Source organism: Lissotriton helveticus, chromosome 1_1 (assembly GCF_964261635.1).
Source record: "Lissotriton helveticus chromosome 1_1, aLisHel1.1, whole genome shotgun sequence".
In the NCBI taxonomy this organism is placed as follows: domain Eukaryota; kingdom Metazoa; phylum Chordata; class Amphibia; order Caudata; family Salamandridae; genus Lissotriton; species Lissotriton helveticus.
In genome coordinates this window covers 750,646,306-750,663,419 of record NC_136057.1, presented here as the reverse complement: position 1 = coordinate 750,663,419, position 17,114 = coordinate 750,646,306, and positions in this window count along the sequence as shown.

Below are 17,114 nucleotides of genomic sequence, written 5' to 3'. Positions count from 1 at the left end.
CTGTGTATATATACATATATATATATATATATTCCTCACAACGTGATCCCTGGTTAGTCAGCTTAGCGCTCCACAGCGGGTGCTCCGCGTTATGGCCGGATCCTGGCCACAATCATTAATTATCTCACAAACGACGCGGCACTCCAGATTAAGTTACTCAATGGTATTATTTATTCATACCACACATCACCTCAACCAACGCGTTTCAGCCTCACAGCCTTTGTCACGGTTAGTGAGTCCCTCTTTTCCTTCACTATATATACCCCTCTCTGCCACAATGAGGCGTTCTGGGATTTGTAGTGATTGAAGGTTAATTAAAAAACTTTATGCATTTCTACACGTTTTACAAAAGGACATTGTGTGAATGACTCCATTACGGTGATTGCATTGTATATTCATGAAACTCCTGTATTTATATTCGAATTCATTTAGTTGTAATGCATCGTTAGCTGTTTGGCATATTGCGCTTCGTGCTGTTGTTTAGTACAAAATTAGTTCATATACGCCTTTCTGTCTCTAATTGTCTATTTTGCAAGTATTGGGTATAGTACCCCATTCTTTTACTCATTATAGTGGTGATTCATGTTGAAGTCTTTTCGGCATTGTTATTGTTCTTGCTTCAATTACTCGAGGTGAACATGAAGCTCCTCATCAAAGTTGATCCCACGCGGGTACTTTGTTCTGAGTCGTATGATGTATTTGGATTCAATTTGACGTAGTATCCTGATTCTATTTCCTCCTCATTCTCCTGGGGGAATCATGTGTATTGCATAGTATTGCATTGCTCTCCAGTTCCCTTTCTGGCATTGAGCTAAGTGTTTGGCTGTGGCATATGCAAAATTCCCATTTTTGACAGCTCGAATATGTTCAAGTATGCGCTTTTTCACCATGCATGTTGTGCTGCCAATATATTGCATCCCACAGTTACACTCTATTACATACACAACAAATTGTGATGTGCATGTAATGTCTTGTTCGATGTTTATGACATTGCCATTAGGATCTTTAATACTTTTTATATTTTTTCCGATCTTACATGCCTTGCACGTGTTACACTTTTTAAAACCCTTCTGTTGATCCAATAGCCAATTTGTCGGTTTCTTCTCCTGGAAGTGGCTATGTACAAGCACATCTTTTAGCGATTTTGCTCTTCTGTACGTCACATTGGGATAGGGACCCAATAGTTTGCCAATGTCAGCATCCCCTGAAATTAGGTGCCAGTATTTTTTGATCTTCTTAGTTATGATAGTGCTTTCTTTACTGTATGTTGTTATAAATCTCGGTGCTTGTTGCTCTTTTTGTGTATCTTCTTTTCTTTTTGGTAGTAGTGTGTCTTCCCTTGTTTTGCCTGCAGCTCGTTTTTTGCATTTTCTTAATGTTGATTCATGGTACCCTCTTGCTTTTAACCTCTTTACAGTTTCTTCAATTTTGTTTGTGGCATCTGTTGATTTTGAGCAGTTCCGCTTCATCCGTATAAACTCCCCATAAGGGATGCTTTCCAGGAGAGATCTGGGGTGGAAACTTGTCCAGTGTAGTATGCTGTTTGTTGCAGTTTCTTTTCGGAATAAGGTTGAATGAATCTCATTATTTTCTATGTAAATACTTGGGTCCAGAAACTCAATTTCTTTCTTACTTCTGGTGCTTGTAAAGGAGAGGCCTATTTCATTGTTGTTCAGTTTAGCAAAGTACTGATCGAATTCATTCTCTGTGCCTCTCCATATCAGGAAAAGGTCATCGATAAACCTGACCCATAGTACTATTCGGTCCAGCTCCTCTTGCCTATCCATATTCCACGCCCATTCTCTCTCCCACCAACCCATGGTGATGTTGGCAAAATTCGGGGAAAAAGAGATGCCCATTGCGGTTCTGCAACATTGTTTAAACAGTTCTTTGTTGAATGTGAAGACATTGTTGACCAAGCATATTTCGATCATTTTTATCAGCATTTCCGAATGTTTCCTTTCTGTAATGCTTCGTTGTTTCAAAAAGAAGTTGCATGCCTCCAAGCCTACTTCGTGTCTGATGGAGGTGTACAACGATACGGCGTCTATTGTTATTAGTAAAAAATCATCGCTCCAAGTAATGTCCGTTAGGGTTCTGAGAAAGTCCCCAGTGTCTTTTATGTAGGAACTCATGCTCAGAGCTATCGGAGATAAAAACCGATCTATATATATTGAAAGATTTTCATAAATGGAGTTACATGAAGAGACAATCGGTCTCCCTGGCGGATTGTCCAATGTTTTGTGTATCTTGGGTAAGAAACATATAGTGGGAATTGTTGGAAAGTCCATTGTTAAAAACTTGACTTCTTCATCACTTAGTAAACCTTGTTTCTGCCATGTTATTAAATTTTCATTCAGTACCAATACCATTTTATTTATTGGATTGTGTTTTAGTCTTTGATAATTCTTTGTATCATTTAATTGTCGCATTGCTTCGTTTTTGTAGTTTACTGTGTCCATTAGGACTATATTTCCCCCTATGTCCGCGGGTTTGATTGTCACTTTATCATTTTCCATTAGTTTTACCATAGCTTTCCTCTCGGATACAGTCAGGTTTTCTCTGCCTGATAAATCACGTTTTTTCGGCATTTTCTCTAATTATTCAATCACTGCATCCGAAAAAAGATCGAATCTGTTTCCTGGAGATAGGATCGGGCAAAATTTAGATTTTCGCCTTAGCCCTCTATCCACCCTCTTGTCTGATTGGATTTCCATTGTGTTTAACATTTGAGTATCTGAGAAGTTTTCGTCTTCCATATTATACATTAATTCAAATGTATTCCTTAGATCGGGGACTTGATCAATAGTCATAGCTGGCGTATTTGTTTCTGTCATTTCTTCTTGTTCTTTTTCTTCCGATTTTTGTATTTTCTTGTTTGCATGTAGTTTCGCCAGTTTTAATTTTCTTATATATTTATAAAAATCAATTCTCACCTCTGTGTGATTATAATGACTTTCCGGGCTGAAAGATAGTCCTTTGTTGAGTAATGAGGTCTCCTCCATTGATAAAACATATTTTGATAGATTCACAATTAGATTTGTGTTTACTTCTTCGAACTGCGTAGTGCATATTGTTTTCTTACGCTTTGCTCTTCTGGTTTTTCGGGTGCTTGTAAGTTGGTTGCAGTTCCTCTTCCTCGGCCTCTGTTCGTTCCTCTTCCTCGGCCGCTTCCCCTTGATAGTGATTTGTCCAGGTTCATCAACTGGACTTCCTCTAAAAAAGACATTTTGCTTACCCCTCTCGCACCGGTTAATTCCCCTTCACTAAGGTCTGATTCGCTAGTGCTATCAGTTGTTCTCCTTAATTGTTGCAGTGGATAATTTCTTTTCAGTGTCTCAAATCTTTTAGCAAATGTCAGTATTCTTCCTTCCTGATAATCTCTCTCGTCTCTTCGACATTTTCTTTCTTTACTTTCTTCTATTTCTTTTTCATATTTTTCTAGTCTCACTTCAATTTCTTTACGAAGTTTAACAATTTCATCCTGATTCGAGTAAGCTTTCAATTTTTCTTCCAATTCAGACAATTTAATCGTTATCTCTTTCACATCCATTTTTGCGTGTTTAATTAGGATTCGCATCATATTTATGGAACATTGCAAGTTATTTTCTATCCATTCATTTAATAACTCCACTTTGGTCTCAGGATGCGTGGGCATCGTAAAAATGCATAACCCCCTGGGTATACGTTTAACAGTGATATAGTTCGCTAGTGCTATGATTTCCTAACTTTTATTTACTTCTTTCTTGTACAATCTTTCCAAGTTGCTGAATTCTTGCTTTAGCGTTGAGTTCCCTGCATTGAGGGCTACGTTTCCTTGTTCCAGTTGTGCTGCCCCAACCGACTTCAACATGTTCTCCGCTTTTTTTTGGCGTTTCGCTGCGCGTGCTTCCACCATGCAATCACCACTATAATGAGTAAAAGAATGGGGTACTATACCCAATACTTGCAAAATAGACAATTAGAGACATAAAGGCGTATATGAACTAATTTTGTACTATACAACAGCACGAAGCGCGATATGCCAAACAGCTAACGATGCATTACAACTAAATGAATGCGAATATAAATACAGGAGTTACATGAATATACAATGCAATCACCGTAATGGAGTCATTCACACAATGTCCTTTTGTAAAACGTGTAGAAATGCATAAAGTTTTTAAATTAACCTTCAATCACTACAAATCCCAAAATGCCTCATTGTGGCAGAGAGGGGTATATATAGTGAAAGAAAAGAGGGACTCACTAACCGTGACAAAGGCCGTGAGGCTGAAACGCGTTGGTTGAGGTGATGTGTGGTATGAATAAATAATACCAATGAGTAACTTAATCTGGAGTGCCGCGTCGTTTGTGAGATAATATATATATGTATCACCTTATAAACATATTGTTCATATATATAATTAAAGTGGCTGGTCAAGTTCCTTGTCAGCCACTTTCCTGCACATTGCTCTGCTTCTTTATATATATATATATATATATATAGATATATATTTTTTCACTGTGTTTTAGGTATTTATTTATGTACCTTAGATGTGAGAACTGGTTTTAACACTTGTTTATATATGTGGTGTCCTTTTCTATATCTCTTTTAATATGATAATATATTTAGATTGGTATTAATAGGTTTTTTGTATGACTTTTACTCGGACCAAGAAAAAGGAGATATATTTAAATTTCCCTTATGTCCTGACATACATACAGGCATCATATACACAGACTTTTTATCATCATACACTCTCATCACTTTGTGTCCCTCCCCTTTTTTCTGGTTTATTTTTCCTCTATTGGCATTTATGCACTTTATTATCTCATGATTTGCAGACTGCGATTCAATGACATATTAGATTTTGCACTTTCACCATTTGTCCCGTTCCTCTATCATTTAAAGGTCGTAATATTTTGTACAAATCTGATAATGTTTACAAATAGAAGAACCTGGTATCATTTTATATGTTCCATATAAATTGCGTAAATTTTGCACATTTGCTATATTTGCACAGGCCGTTGCTAAGATTTGCCCTGGGATTTATCCCATAAGTTTCCAGCCTTATGGTGTAATTATTATTGCTTGTATAGGCATCAGTCAGAATTTGCACAGGGATTTATCCCAAACCATTAAGGTAATGGAACCATATATGTTTACAATGCTTAGATATTCATTGCGTGATCTTGCATACAAGCCAGTGTTTGTTTTATGGATTTATCCTAAAAAATTTAAAATATTCAATGCTATTCTTACGTTTAGAAAAATATGGGAACAATTAATCAATAGCAAAAATAATTTATTTTTATATTGTCATTGCGCCAGTATATTGCAAATTCAGTATATGCAAACTATTTTGTTTATGTCTATGACCATGTGACCTGAGAGAGAAATGACGGGCTTGCACTGCATTATAAAAAAGAAAAGAAGACGTTGAATCGATGCATGTGAACAAGGGCTTTGGTAGCCCGAAACGCGTCTTGCCCTCGCTATTTTCAACCCTTGCACAATAAAATAGCTGTGTATCCAGTTCGTGGTCCGTCTCCTTATTGCCTGGAGGGTTCTGATTCTCACAAGAACCAGTAGTGGCTGTTTTTGGAGTTTGCGCTGATATATATATATATACATATATATATATATATCACAATAACCTCCTTTACAAGAAAAGAGCTGAAGCCACAGCGGGGGAGCATCAAGGAGGCAGCTTTATTGACCAAATTCACAGAGGCAAATGCATTTCGGATGTCAGGCCTTCTTCAGTGCCAGGTAAGTGTTGCAGGAGGCGTGCTCAGTCCCTGTTGAAATGTGTCCCGCTTTGTGCTCATTGGTTACACCCTGTCACTCTTCCTCCAAGTGGATTGGTGCGCCCTAACTACTGTCCAAAGTGTAGCGATGGACCGCATGTCCCAGAATACATAGTTCCGGTACCGGGCGACGCTGGAATGGGTGAAAACCAAGAAGCTCGGTGAGTCTCTGGGGAAAGATCACTGCCAATGTCCTGATGTGTACGAGGAAACAAAGCACCTCCTCGGGTCCCCACACCGCATCAACCTTGTGTCCGGGAGTCTGTTAAACGAGGGTCCCAATGACAGTGCATCAGGCCCGGTGTGAAGCAAAATGGCCTCAGCATCGCTTCTCTTCTTTCCAGATTTGAAGGTAGGCTCCGGTCCAACCCATGCCTCAGCAAACACCACACGAGCAGCCGTAGCGGCCACGCCAATGAAACCAGAGCCAGCTTGCGATGCGGGGGCTTCCAGAAACGTGTCACTGGCAAACACGTTGAAACAATCCACAATAACCTCCTTTACAAGAAAAGAGCGGAAGCCACAGCGGGGGAGCATCAAGGAGGCAGCTTTATTGACCAAATTCACAGAGGCAAATGCATTTCGGCCGTTAGGCCTTCTTCAGTGCCAGGTAAGTGTTGCAGGAGGCGTGCTCAGTCCCTGATGAAGTGTGTTCCGCTTAGTGCTCATTGGTTACACCCTGTCACTCTTCCTTCAAGTGGATTGGTGCGCCCTAACTACTGTCCAAAGTGTAGCGATGGACCGCATGTCTAGGAATACATAGTTGCGGTACCGGGCGACGCTGGAATGGGTGAAAACCAAGAAGCTCGGTGAGTCTCTGGGGAAAGATCACTGCCAATGTCCTGATGTGTACGAGGAAACAAAGCACCTCCTCGGGTCCCCACACCGCATCAACCTTGCGTCCGGGAGTCTGTTAAACGAGGGCCCCAATGACAGTGCATCAGGCCCGGTGTGAGGCAAAATGGCCTCAGCATCGCTTCTCTTCTTCCCAGATTTGAAGGTGGGCTCCGGTCGAACCGATACCTCGGCAAACACCACACGAGCAGCCGTAGCCGCCACGCCAATGAAACCAGAGCCTGCTTGCGATGCGGGGGCTTCCAGAAACGTGTCACTGGCAAACACGTTGAAACAATCCACAATAACCTCCTTTACAAGAAAAGAGCGGAAGCCACAGCGGGGGAGCATCAAGGAGGCAGCTTTATTGACCAAATTCACAGAGGCAAATGCATTACGGCCGTTAGGCCTTCTTCAGTGCCAGGTAAGTGTTGCAGGAGGCGAGCTCAGTCCCTGATGAAATGTGTCCCGCTTACTGCTCATTAGTTACACCCTGTCACTCTTCCTCCAAGTGGATTGGTGCGCCCCAACTATTGTCCAAAGTGTAGCGATGGACCGCATGTCCCAGAATACATAGTTCCGGTACCGGGCGAGGCTGGAATGGGTGAAAACCAAGAAGCTTGGTTGTATATATATATATATATATATATATATATATATATATATATATATATATATATATGTATACAACACTAGCGTCTTCTTCACACACACACATATATATATATATATATATACATATATATATATATTCACTGAAAAAACCATAGGTTATAGACCATATATAGTTAGGAATTAGCATTTAAAAAACCTTATTTTACTCACACAAAACCATTGAAATTCCATATATAGTTAGTTGCACTAACTATATATCGCGCACCCGTAATCCACTGCTGATGATGTCACATATTACATCATTCATGACATGGTCAGTGACATCACTGATGACATCACTGATGACATCTCAAATGACATCACTGATGACAACATCCAGTGATTATGTGTTTCTGTAAAGTTTAAATATGTTTTACATATTGAAGAATGAGTGGATGTATAAGTGTCTGAATGAAGGTTTTAGTAGGTGCGTGATTGACTGTATGAGTGAGTGATTAAATGCGTCTTACTAAATGCACGGGTTAGTGACTAAACTGTCTGAAAGTGTGCATCAGCATGTCTGTTGTTGTGCAAGCTGCTGCATGTGTTGATCAGTAGCTATATAAGTAGCTATATGGGTTATTGATTGGTTGCACAAGTATTTGTATGGGAGACTGAGTGTGTGTATGACTGGCTGGGAGGTGTGTGACTCTGTGCAGATCAATGTGTACTTGTATCAGTGATTCTATAAGAGAGTAAGTATGTGTTAGTATATGTTTTAAAATGTAAGGTACTCTATGTTTAACTGTGTAGATTAGAAAATGGAACTGTGATTGATTCTTTACAGGACTGACTAGGTGTGTCAGTAACTCCATGGATGAGTGGCAGAGTGTGAGTGTCTGTATAGGTGTATGAGTGCATATGATAGTGTTGTAAAGATGAGTGATTGTATGTATGAATGATTGTATGGGTGAATGAGTGAATGTGTGTGTAGACGTAGGAATCAGTGAGTGGGTATGTAGTAACTAGTATTGGTGTGTCAATGGTTTCAAAAATTATACTCTGTATTTAACACTGGGTGTAACAGAGGTTATATTAAAGTGTGAGGAGATGCATTGTATTGTCACATTAATGATATCATCATTGATGTGACCATTGATGTCAAATGAGATATCATCAGTGATGTCATTTGAGATGTCATCAGTGATGTCATCAGTGATGTCACTGACCATGTCATGAATGATGTAATATGTGACATCATCAGCAGTGGATTACGGGTGCGCGATATATAGTTAGTGCAACTAACTATATATGGAATTTCAATGGTTTTGTGTGAGTAAAATAAGGTTTTTTAAATGCTAATTCCTAACTATATATGGTCTATAACCTATGGTTTTTTCAGTGAATTTTCAAGGTTTTGTAAATGCTAATTCCTAACTATATATGGTCTATAACCTATGGTTTTTTCTGTGAATTTCATTGGTTTTTTAACAGCTAATATCTGTAGCTGTAAAATGTATTCTTCTTTAAATCCAAAAATATATTTTATATGTTTATGAATAATTTTTTTTTTTAAATATTTTTTTTTCTTCGTTCCCGCTTCGCGAATCGGGAAGCTTCCCGTTAGCTGACCTTGATGCCGCGAAATAGACCGCGAGCCGGTAAACGTTTCTTTACCGCAACTGCCGCGTTAGAAAACAACATCGTGACGCCTCCCGTCCGCATGACGTTTCGCGTTGTCGCGTGATACGTCATATGACGTGCTACGTTAGCGAACTCGTACGCTTACCGAGTCGCAAAGCACAGGTTTCTGGAAGCAAACCGGGAGGCCCTGCAAAGCGCGTAACGTAAACACAGCAGGTCATGTGACTTGGTAATAACACTTTTCATTGGTTCATTTCACTTTCGGTTTCCTAATGATGTAAGACTAGGTCATATGATCTAAAATGAACACTTTTCATTGGTTGAGAACTATTTTTTTTCCCAAATGGTGAAAATCCCTCCTTCTTTCCTCACTCTGACTTTCATCATTGTGAGAGAAAGACCCTTTGTTACCAGTGAGCAATGGCTTCTTTACTAGCTTCAGCTGGTGCTTCCCCACCACCTCCACCACATCCAAGGAAGAGTGGACCACCTGCTAAAGTTATAATTCAGCAAGAAGAGGAAGAAGAGGAACAGGACGACCTAGATAATCTCCCTATTATGGCCAGAAGATCTGTTGTACCGGAAGTAACGGGACCAGAGGGCAGGGAGATGGTGCCAAATATACAAACGAGATTTCGTGAAGTAAAACAAGTCTGCGTACATTGCAGTGGAATCATTTGCTACGCAGAAAGTAGCATCACTCTGATCAACAGAGCTATTAACAATCATGCTCATGTTTGTCCGAAACTCCCCAAACAATAAATTCTTTTTTTTGTTTTCTTCCTCCTGTTGAGCCCTTTACAATGAATCGTTTTCGTTGCCCCCTCCGAAAAAAAAACAAAAAAAATATAAAACTGTTCAGAAAAATTCAAAAAAAGTAAAAAAATGTTCAGAAAAATAATAAAAAAAATATAAAACAACAAAAACAATTTAAAAAAAAGTTCTTTTCAGAACTACCTCCCCGTTATAAAAAAATTGGTACAATATTTGCAACTGTGCCAACCTCTATTTCTCTTAGTTCGCTTCCCAGTTCGCTCCCCGGTACGCGAACCGGAAGCGAACCAAAAATATTTTTTTTATAAAAAAGAACAGTAAGTATAAGGGAAGGAAACAGACAGTTATGTTAAAAGAAAGACAGCTATAGGGGAGTAAACTAGAGATACTATTACCCGTAATCCACTGCTGATGATGTCACATATTACATCATTCATGACATGCTCAGTGACATCATCAGCAGAGGATTGCGGGTAACAGTATCCCTAGTTTATTCCCTATAGCTGTGTTTCTTTTAACATAACTGTCTGTTTCCTTCCCTTATACTTACTGTTCTTTTAAAAAAATTTTTTTTAGATCTGTCAGAAACAGTGAAAGTAATGAAATATAAAAGACTACGTAGAATATGAGCACTGTATGCAACAACTTTGACACTGACAGAAGCCTCACCTTCTCCATGCCTCCTACACAGTTCTACATGTACATCATAAATGCAAACAGAACAGAATTAATTATACATGTTAAATGGTTTATTTTTGCTGTTCTCAGAATGTATCAAATTTCACTAAAACAGTGACTTGAAGGTATTCATCATATAACAGCGGGGAAAAAAAAACACAATCAAAATGATTGTGTTTAAAAAACCCATACATTACAAATCAGAATTCAGAACTCCTTAAAGTTAACTTACTTTCCATGACGGCCAAGGATGTCCTATGAACAGCTTACACTCTGTTGTGCTGTTATTACTTTCAACCCGCCACTTTCTGAAAGAAAACCTCCATCGTTTTCAAAAACATGTTACATACAATAAATGACTTCTCGCTCTCTACCACACGATTCCACAAGGCCAAATCGTGTCAGAGCCATGTATAACTCTTGGATTTCTTGTAAGCCAATCCCGTCTTTTCGCATTTCCGCAACTTTCAGAATTAAAATGTTGAAGATCATTTACACAATCCTGGACTAGTAATATCTTCCCCTTCTTGCTCAATCATGTTCTACATTTCCTATCACACTGATACTGCTTACTATGAAGCAGACTTACACTACCTTTATGACTAGTACAATTATTTAATTCTCTACATCACTTTTAATCACAAAGCAATGTAAAACAGTAGACAGCATTGCAGACTTACATTCCCTCTACTCCATGTTTTGATTCGCTGCTTCAATTAGCTTATAAAAAGAAATAGTTTTTCTGAACTCATTCACAGTGCACGTATTTCTCAATAACGTCCAGTGTTATGGTAAAAAGTTATGTCTCTGTACTACACTTATCCTCAAGGCCAAATAGTGTAGGAGCCATGAGAACTTCTTGAAATTCCTCAGAGCACATCCCGAGATTCTTTCCCTAAAATTTTGGTTTTAAAAACACCAGGTAAGAGTTTTTAAGGTCATATGGCAATTTTTTTGTGAAAATTAAAACAGAATCATTGCAGAATGACCAGCCATTTCTACACTTTAAATAAGCTGTATAATGTCCTGATGTTATTGAAGGACCATCATGATATATAATTGCTACAGTTACAAAAGTCCTTCCTGATATTGACAACTGTGAAGCCACAAAATTTTTAATTAAAGTTGTCAATTTTGTTCCATCAGGCCTACATCGTTGGAACATTAAAATGACATACTGGCCATATGTTCGTATAAATAAAGTGGACATCATTTCAGATTTACATTGGCTACACTCCATGTTGTGATCAGCGGCTTTTACTAGCTTATTAAAAGAGACTGATTTACTGTCTGGCAAAGTTAAATATATAAATCTTTCTGAGTCTACACTAGTAGTAGCTGATACCCTACAGTTCTCGCAGTCATGCTGCCATTGATAAGAAAGCCCAAACAGGTGATCTACATCTACACCTTCATCATGCAATACATCAAGCATATACATTAAAAACTCCTGACAATCTTGCTGACTATTTTGAGAGAATTGTGTTTGGCCTGAACATCTGTCTAACAGATTTCGAATTTCAGACACACTTTCTATGTTTGTTCTATCAGTGCTACATTTCTCTAACACAGAATTTAACAAACTGCAAAATCTTTGATCCGAATTGACCACAATCTGTTCTTTTAAAGTTTCTAGAGAAAAGACAACATTAACCACTACATTAGCATAGCAGTTGACACCAGAACTGTTTTCAAATTGAAAACCAACAACATCTTCAACAGAATCCTTTTTGTTTCTGCTTATAATTTCAGGTTCATCAACTTTTCGTCTTTTTGCTACAACCTCCCCAGTATTGGTCACATTTCTTCGTTTCCGGCCTACCACACGTTTCTCAAACAAAGGATACTGAGGCAAATGTGGCGCATACTCTCTTCTCAACCTATTGTATTCCTTAACACAATCTAGATCCGCACAAATGTTTGTGACATCACACTCAATCAAGTACAATCCCGATAAAGTCCTAACTCGTGACAATGCCACATATGCCATACCCTCCTTGAACACAGAACTGCCAATATTCACCAATGCACAGTCTACACTTAAACCTTGCGATTTATGGATTGTCACCGCATATGCCAAGCAAACAGGAAACTGCTTACGACGAACATATAAGTCTTTTACAAGCAAAAATCTAGCAGAACAACGAGCAATTAGCTGTACTTCCTCAATGCCATCAAATTTAATTTTTAAAAATTCAATTCCATCTCTATTTCTGTATTTCACAAAATCAACAACATTACCCATTGATCCATTTACCAGACCTCTTTCAACATGTAAATTCCTTCTTAAAATTATACGGCAGTTCAAGCACACATTCAGAGTCTTTTCAAAACCCGCAGTTTTAGATATACTCTTCTCTAATGAATCCAATTTTGTTTTCAGATTCTCAGACAAAATAATTGTTGATCCCATATGCTCTACTCTGTCAATAGCTTCCAATTTCACAATCTCTTGCTTTTCTAAATGCAACATTTTGTTGTTGAATTTGGCACATTCTGCAAGAGTTGGCATCAAACATATTCCAGATTTTTTCTCAGTAACTTTCTGAAAAATATTCTCAGGCACAACATCTTCGTCTGGATATAAATTTGTCAGTAATCGTGCATGTAAAGCTTCTTTCCCATGCTCGGTCACTTTTCCAATTCTAACATCTTGTAGAATAGTCTTGTAAACTTCATCCTTTGCCTGACGCATATTTTCATGCAGTTCAGCATAATTGAAGTTTAACCATATATTGACGTTGCCAATACTCCCTAAGCACTTCCTGGTATCTTCATGCGTGAGCATTTTGAACACAGGTTGCCCTTTCACTGGTGTCAGCTGCAGAAGATCTCCAAAAACAATAATGTGTTTGCCACCAAATAACACATCATACTCTGTTTTGAGAACTTCTTGCATTCTCAAATGCACAAAGGCAAGCATAACATTGGAAACCATGCTTACTTCGTCAATGATAAGAAGTTTCATTTTCCTCAAGACTCTTGAAACTTCAAAACAAGCATCTCCAGATAGCTTGTGATATTCTAATTTGTTGTCATGCTCCACTGGCAGCATCAGTAAACGATGTAAAGTAATCCCTTTAATGTTATGTGCTGCCAGTCCAGTTGGAGCGGTGACAACACAAGACAGCGATGACTCTGTCCTTTCCTGCAAATAACATGAAATTGCTTTAATAAGGAAACTTTTTCCAGTTCCCGCTTCTCCACTCACGTACAGTCGGACAGGCTTCAACGACGTACATGAGCACTCTTTCTTATCATGACTTAATCCATGATCAATTTGCATGGTAAGTTCGTCATATATTTTCCTCTGCTCAACGTTGAGTTGTCTTTCCAACTCTTCTAAGTTAACCGCATCCTCCTGAGCATGTGCCATGGCTCTTTCCACTTCATTCATAGCAGTGGCAGCTTCATTTTCGATAAGAGGTCCTCCTAGTGGATCCTGACTCAATGAAGCAGAACTCTGACTGTCCTGAGAACTGTCTCTGGCAATCTCGGCTGCAATCGTTGCTTCCTGCTCAATTTCCACATTCAACATTTCTACATATTTGGGAAAAGCAGGACATTCTATGGTCTCCTTGGCAGCATTGAAAGAGTCTTCGTAACAGAGGAAATCTCCAAGCAGTTCCTCTTCTGCACGCCAAGGCTTAAAAAGTTGCAAAAGTGCTAAATAGAAAAACTCCTTTTTTTCAGGAGATTCGCCACTCAATTTTCGATGGTTTATCAAGTGGCATTTTCTTTGCTTGACCAGACATCCCTCACTTCCTATTACAGCATACACTCCTTTCTCAGTATCTTCTTTGATGTTCCTCTTGAATATGTAATTTTGCAGAACCTCATACAGACAAACATTCTCGAGGTGACTGCTTCGATTTGGATAATATGTATCCAACATGTTGCTCTTCAAAATGTCGGTACTGTTTGGCTCCTTTTCCGCCAAATACTCAATTTCCCGCACAGGTTTCAGAACTCGATTACGCGTTGCAGCAAGACCAACACTCGCCCAAACGATACTCCTGGACTTGGCATAGAGACTTGCTGAAGACAACCGGTCAGAACATTCGTAAGCTCCGATTTCTCGATGCGACAACATCTTCAGACTGAAACTGTACAACTTCTTGCTGAGGCTCTTTTCATGGGAAATGTCCTCCCACATATCCTTCAATTCTGTCTTCTCTTTTTTGGTGATGTAAGATGTCACATACCTAGCCACAGCCATACAGTTATCAGCCACAAACTGTATATCCATGTTAGCATTCCACATGGACAAAATCACCGGGTTGTAGTCGTTGATGTACTTAGACTCTTCGTTCCTCTTCAAATTGTATGTGTTTTTAGGTGATTTCTTCATCACATTATGTCGCAGCGAAGACATCAAACTGTTCACTCTTCCTTTAGAAATCACCGATCGTGGAAAGCCGAAACGACATTTGGTGTAGAACTTGTCTTTGTTCCGGAATTTACGACGACAGTACTTTCCACATCGATGGCTTTGGAAACGTAGAACTTTTTCTCTTAGGCTTTTTTTCTCCTTTGCGTTTGGAACAGCACACGTAGAATACTGTTCTATGAAACTCATCACTGAGTCGTCTGCATCCGTTCCAAATTTAGGTGCATCCTTGATCCACAGCAACATATGTATATGAGGAGCACCTCTTGCTTGGTACTCCTTCCTCCAGAAGAAATCCAACACCTCTCCAAGAGGTGGATTCTTCTTATTCATGATGAAAGACATCATACCTTCAAATCTATGATTGAAGTACCTACATACATTGACTGGATCCAAAGAGCACAGTTCTCCGGGTGTCTTGAATTCGATGTTTTCTACGTTAGCATTTGCCTCTCGTAGAAATTCAAGTAAGTCTTCCCAGCCATACTCAGCACAGCTCAAAGTGAGGAACCATGTGGGAGTTCCTAAGTTCCTCAGCATACATTTTAAATCACCATGACGACGGTACCAGTACTCATTAGTACCACGCTGACACGCCATGAGATTAATCAGGTGAGAATCCAAAATACTGTCTTGGACATTGACTTTATCCATAAAGTCACTTGCCGAGATGTTTTGCATGTGTATACCACTTTTCAAGATGTGGTTCACTGCATATGACAGTCCAGACAGATCGCTTTCAAACAGGAGATGAAACAAATAAGGAATGCATTGTCGAAACCTAGGATCTCCTGCATACAATCGCAAAGTCCGGTATTCAGAAGCAGGAATTTGATGAGGTCGCTCATCATATCTTCCTCCCTGACCTGTTGGAAAAAGCTGTGGGAAACACCGAGCTTCCAAACTTTCCTCCCAAACACTAATGGGACTCCCTTTCGCTTGTTTCATTTGAAACAACTCAATAGCATTCCCCATGACTTCCTTGGAATGCAAAGGATGAACACTATAATGTTCATATATTTCTTCACTAGTACAGGGTTCTACTTTCTCAATTTGACCAGCACACAAATCGCTATCCTCTTCCTCACTTACTTCCTCTTCTGCAACATATACATTTTTATAGTATTTATTATATTTTTTCAAATACAATGTTGCCCTTTTGACTTTCCTAACATCTACTAAATCTTGCCATATTTTCTTATTCTTTGTCGGAACCCCATTAACTAAGATAACCAGAGGTTCCTCTTCCACTTTTTCTACTCCAATTGTGTTAATGTTTTTCTTCAAATCTAGAGGCAAATAAACAACTCTTCCCTTTAATCCTCTCTGTAAATCTGATGGAGGCAATTTCCCTGTCTTTGGCTCCATTCTTACAATAGCCTGAAAGGGATGGATACTTTGAATCAAAATAGATTCATAAGTATTTAAATCCTTCAATTCAGAAGGAATTTCAACCAATTCCAGATTATTATGAACTGCTCTAGCAGGCATCTGGTTTTGATTTAATTTGTTACAACAATAAGTACACACACGTTGATCCAATCCCAAATCAAAACAATTTTCTACCATCAAGTATGTTGTAAAATCCTTCCATTCACTATTATTTTCCCTTTCACTTTTTCCATATAAATCCACTAACTTAGTCTGATTCTTATAATAAGTGCGTCGACAACACACACAAGTGAAATTTGGCCTCTCACTTGATTTCACCTCAAACGTCGCAATTTCCCTCTGGAAATTATCTGTACTGGAAACCTGTACACTATCTTCCACATTACTCTCTTCTTCTTGGTCAATTTCAACATTCTCCTCTTTACTTCCAAAGTAACAAAACTCAATTTCTTCACATATATTCTTCACATCTATTTCAGAACCATGCAAAAGAGCAGCGCATAATTGTTTTAGCATAATTGCTGGACTCTTAGCATAATACAACATTCTAACTAATTTCCTCACTTTATTATGATGCACTGCTAGCATCCTGAAATGATGAAAAACACTCTGGCATACTCTCCTGGAAAGACAAGCCAGTGAATGACCATGCAAACCTATCACTTCTCTCACTCTGCAAGGATCTAATTCTTGCAACAACTTCATTTTCTGCTTCAAACTTTTCTTACTAAATGACCGTATAAAATCACAAAGCAAATTGATGGAATCCTGTCGTACACTGCAAATACTACTACACTTCCAGGTGTACACAGGACCCTTAGGACGTCTCCCTAAAACCTCATTACCTAACACCTCTTCTATCTCTGTTCTCACAAGTTTTTCTTTTTCAACTGGACAACCATCTTTCACTTCATAAGCTCGACCACTGGTGTCAACTGCATGCACCAAATCATTATCCTGGAAATAACTCTCCTCATTAAAAAATGCCTCAGAGCTTGAACTATGCATCCATTCT